A 6,000-nucleotide genomic window follows, 5' to 3' on the forward strand; every position below is an offset into this window, starting at 1 on the left:
AATTCAGAACGAAACTTGTATTTGAATTAAGTGATTAAGATGTGCCAACTGCCAAAGCAATGGCAGTCATAATCTAATGTTAGGCTGATAGTGCTGCTTCCATAGAAGAAGATCTTTCATTCTTAATTATTTAAATATATTAAAAAACAAACTATAATGCCAATGGGGAAAGTAATCCTCAGATTGAAGAGCCACTTAATCTCAATTAAAAAATTTTAATTAGTAATTAATTATCTTACCTAAAAAGTGCAAATGAGAACAACCTTTTTCATGCCACTTTGTGATTTTGAAAGGTGGGATATGTATTAATTTTCTTTTCTTTTCTTTTTGGCGAAACCGGAAGTAATTGGGAGTGGTTGCAAGATCTACAGGTTTTTTTTTTTTATTTTTTATCAATCTATCTAAACTATGATATTTGAAAAATTTAAATGATTTTGATTAATTCAGTTAGCTGGTCACCCATTAAAAAATGAAGTAATATTGGTGAACTTCATTTACAAAACTTGATAGCAAAATCTTGTTTAAGAGAAAGAAAACACCGAAATACTTGAATCAACTATACCATTGATAGATATATAGCATGTTTAGCAATGTGGTACTAGTTTTTATTTTTAAAAATATCAATTTAATATTTTTTTTAATAGTTTTAATATATTAATATAAAAAAAAAAATAGATACATTTTCAAGTAAAAAGTTAAATTAAAAAAAAAATAATCACAGTGCCTATCACTTTAGACGGTTGCTTTTGTGTATGAAAAGGCAAGAGATTCCATGATGCAATCTTTTCACCTGCTACTTTCCTTTCTATGAAAATCGAAATTATGATTTTCCTTTTTTGATGATTGAATTGCTGAAAGTGTTGCAGATAAGCCATGCTAACCAATGTTTCTTTTTTTTATTGACTTCTGGCAAGAAAACTGGTTCGTGTTGCTTGAAATGAAGAACATAAAGCCATAATTACTGCGAATAGAGAGGCCAAAGAGAAACATTGCGAAAGCTACAAGGGCTTGAATATTTTTTACCCTTTTTTAGCACAATTAAATATATTTTTTTAGAGAGATTCAATTGTATAATAAAGGGTGTTATTTTGAGTCTATAAATTTTACTTTTAAATATGTTTTAAAATTATATTTTATTTGAAAACTCATCAAATTAATATTTTTTTAAATTATTTTAATGTGTTAAATTAAGATTATAGAAATATGCTAATTTATAAAGATTATACTGTACGGACCCCAGAATGCTATATCAGATAGCCCTACATGCACAAAAATGTTTGCAGAACCATGGTGATAGCCCTACATTACCAAGCTTTTTCTTACAAAACGAAGATATCCTCACTATTTTGAATCTCTTGACGTTGTACTATAAGGCTCAAGCAAGGGACAGGTCCTTCCTTTTTCTGTCACAAAAACTGAAACTGAGGGACCCAAACCCTAAGACGCAAATAAAATTAAAGAGAAAAACAAGATTAAAAAAAAAATCATAGGGAGTAGAGATGGGAAGCTTTTGGTAAAGGAACTTTATGCTGGAATAATTCTTGCTTGATTGGCGCTTTACGTTTCGTCCTTTGATTTTTACATTATATTCTTCTTGTTTCCATTTGTGGCTATTATTTTTTATTCTATAGTTTTCAATTTAATAGAACTTTTTGTCACACAAAAAGGGAGTTTTTTATGTGGGAAATATTGTCGAATATGCAAGGAATATAGAAATATTAGCTTGAAAATGGAGAATATTGGCTGGGTTGGATGGTAGTTGTCCAACATAGATTTCTTTTATTTTTCTTATAGATCATGGGTGAAAGAAAATTGAATTATAATTAATATTTTCTTTAGAAGAGAGATCAATTCATTTATGCCTCCCATTTTACTGTGTATTTGCCTCCTCAAAATTAAAAAAAAAAATGTACAATTATGAACCCAAGTTGGAAAATCATTTCTTAACTCAATAATAAAGATGCGCAACTCAACTAACTCGATTTATTCCTCGAAAAACATGTAAACCCTGCAAGAGACAAAATAATTTATCTTTTTACTCTCTTTTTTTCACATTTTTATATATATATATATATATATATATAGACCTTTCTATAGGAGTGGGCATACCATGTGGATTGAAGTTTAAAACAATTTCCACCGAATAAAGAAAACAAAACTGTCCAGGCAATTTCATTACTTTATGTTATCCCAAAAGCAATTTTTGTTAAAGAAAAGCATGATGTAGCTGTCTTGGGCTGTCAAGCATGACTCATGTCCCAGAGATGCAGCTAATCAAGCAAAGCAACTCGATCGAGCCAAGCAGCCATTGTTGCTCAAAAGAATTCATTAGAGAAATGTCAAGTCCGTGGGATGCTCTCCTCTTCCAATGCTACAACATTTCTTTTCTAGGGCCACCTTCTTGAAAAAGCAAAATTTTAAACTTTTTTTTTTTATTGTGCTGGTTTAAACTATGTTTGGTTTAAAAAAATATAAAAAATATAATATTTTTTTTCAAAATTAAAAATGGTTTAAATTGTGACATTACCGCATAGACAACAAGCTAAATTATGAAGTATTTTTTTAACATTATTTGACCAACCGACTTGCATCTGTATATGATAACACAAAACAAAAGTAATTGATATAATTTCAGAAATAAAAAATGATAATCAATATAAAATTCAAGATAAAAGAGAGTAATATTTGGAATTTAAATATTTTGTTTATACATTTTTCAAACACTTCTTCGTTGAAAAGATTATTTATTCATTTAATTTAAGACTCGTTAATTAGTCAAAACTAAAAAAAAATTTTGCAACTTAATTTTATGATTTATCTATCATTTGTAATAACTATTTCAAATTAGAAAAAGAAAAAAGATTCAATCACAAAATTTTTTAAAAACAATTTTTTAAAAGGGTAAACTTGGTAATTGAAAGGGATCCTAAGTAAGCAAGGTCATAATTGGATTGAGAAATACTCCACAATTATTGTTTCCTTTTTCTATTTACTAGCACATTTCCCCTCTTTTCAGTCTTGTTCTGTTTTTTTTTTTTTTTTTTACCCATCATAGAGAAACATACATGGACCCGTGCAAGGAATGGAAAGGACCTTCACATTATTTGACTTCCACACCATGTTGTGTACATATTATAGAAAAAATAAAATGGTCCCAAATGTTTCTGTTTTTATGGTATAATCCAAAAGATTTGTTAATCTTTGCTTTGCCCTTCACTAAAGCAAACCATCAGATTTTGTGCTGATTTTGATGATCAGTTCTCAAGGGTCATGTCTTTTCCTTTTCCATGTCTAAAATATTGCTGCCTCATCATTTGTTTTGCATGGATCCTAGGTATTGCATCATTTCTTCTTTAGTTTTTGTATATATATAAAAAATGTGAGGATAAATCTTTTGGGAGAGTAATTATTTGAGTATTTCATTTGAGTTTTTATTTATAAGAATATAGGTATGTACCAAAATAATCTCCAAATTAAAAGATTTTTTTACCTTATCCACTCTAAAAGAAATGAAAATATTACAGCACTTCACTATTTGTATAAAAAGTGAAGTACTTGCATTTTGTTTTATTTTTTTTCTTTTAATTTCATTTTTCTTACAATTTCATCATTATATATTTTTTAACGATCATCTAAGTTTATTTAAATTAACTAAATCGATTAGGTCATGTTAAGATAACTCTTATACAATTTAATTTTAAATTTGAGCTCGACAATGATTTGAGTTAGAAGATTTTTTTCTATCAAATTTATCCTTATAATTTTATTACCAATTAGTCGGGTTGTCTTTAGACCGACTAAGCTGACTAAGTCATGTTGGAAAAACTCTTACACAATTTAACTTGAAACCCAAGCTAGGCAAGTAATTGAGTCGTAAGATTTGATTTATGTTCCTTTTTTTTTTTATCATTTTTGCCCTCAAAACTTTTATATCGGTTGATCGATTGCATTTGGATCAACCAAGTTATGCCAAGATAACTCCTACACGGTTTAATTCTAAACTCAGGCCTGACAAGGAATCAAGTTAAGAGATTTTAAAGTTGACTCGCTGGGCCAAATTTAATAACAATACCAAATAATTCTAATGCACGGGGACAAAGGATAAGAGGTTTTTTACAAGTCAAATCCCTTAAAGACCAATAACACTAGAAATACAGTAGAACTCTTAAAATACTTAATTTTAATCCTTCATGTCTCCATTTGTTAAAATACTATTACAACCTTTTATATATATATATATATATAAGAAAACAAACAAGAAAATCCTAATAATACTAAATATAAAAAAAAAATCTAGGAAAAAAACTAGGAAAGCATCATAATAAAATATAATAAAATAGAAAAATATCTAATAATACTGAATAGAAAAAATAAACTAGGAGAAAAATATTATATTCAAATAGAAAAAAAAACTAGAAAAGCATCAAAATAAAAAGTAGAGAAATAAAAATAGAAAGAAATGAAATTAACTAAGGAATATTTTCCTAAAAAAGTTCATGGATCAGGTTTCTTCATGGCTTGATTTTTATTTACATTCAATTTGTTTTATATGAGTTACAACATAGCACGAGCATATAAACTAGTTATTTATAATTTTAAAATTTTATTATCATCTATTTTTTTTAGTAGTTTTATTCCACAGTTCAAAGTAGATGCCTTTTGACCTATCATCATTTTGTGAATTTTTGTAATTCAAAATCATCATTTTCACCTACAAATTAAAAAATCTCCATAATATCCCAAACATCATTTTTACTCTAAACTGTTATTTAATAATGGAATTTCAAAGTTAATTTAAATCTTATAAATTTTTGGATTTGGAGTTTGAAACAGTTTTTTATGATTATAAATGATGTTTAAGGTGTTGTGTGATGATTTCTACAACTGAAAAGTGGTTGAAAAATAGAATAATGAGTAGTTAGAAGTGAAAAGGTAATACTAAAATCTCAGAAATTCCATTATTAATGAATGGAAAATTATTATTTTTAATTTTGATCAAAACAACACTGAACTTAGAAACACAACATTGGTTCGCTTTTAATTTTAATTCTATTAATCTTTAATTGAGTCAAAATATTAATTTTTTTAACAAGCAAACGAGAGATGTCTTGAACGATTTTTGAAAGTTAGAAAAAGAGATTAAAATTATGAATATTTCTAGAGGACCAACTGAGCAAAACATTACAAGTGCAGGGACCAAATATGACATCCAGCAAGCATGGGCTAGAGAATATAAAAGAAAAGGACATGATCATCGCAAGTTGCCAAACGAATCTCTTCTGTTTTCCATTGGACCCCTCTCTCTTTTCCCTTCTCTATAAACAAAATAAAAGGACTTAAAAGCACATGAATAAAAAATTACTATACAATAATGGATGATTGCTTTGTATCCTGAATTTGGTGCCTCGTTCCCCACCGGGTCCATCCAAGATTTAAACTATTCGGGATGCAAAAAAAATTCTTGCAAAACATTTGGGACAATTTGTAACTCAAGTTAAAACCCGGGTTTCAACTCTTGAATTTTTTTCTTGATAAGATGATATTATTTTAAAAACAAAACCAACCTGAAGTGATTCTTTTATTCATAACTAGATTCTTATCCCAAATTGATTTCAAAACTGAGTTTTGATTATGTTTTTATAAGAATGTGTTTAAGAATGTAGAGCAAATCATGTTTCCTTAAATTTTAAATGTTTTATTATTTAAAATGAATTTTTTTATATTTTTAAATCGTTTTAATGTGTTGATATTAAATATTTTTTAAAAAATAAAAAAAATTATTTTAATATATTTTTTAAATAAAAAATATTTTAAATTATTATAATTATTATAATTGCAAACCCAACTTAAACATGGTATTATCTAGCACTATCCTTGGCTCGGAACAAGAGAAGATCTTTGCCCTTTTTCACGTGGCTGATGAATCCATGATGTATCTTTGGCCTTTTTCATGTGGATGATGAATCCATAATGTGTCATTTCTTACACAAATATTAAAAA

The sequence above is a fragment of the Populus alba genome, chromosome 13 (genome assembly GCF_005239225.2).
Source record: "Populus alba chromosome 13, ASM523922v2, whole genome shotgun sequence".
NCBI classification, from domain to species: Eukaryota; Viridiplantae; Streptophyta; class Magnoliopsida; order Malpighiales; family Salicaceae; genus Populus; species Populus alba.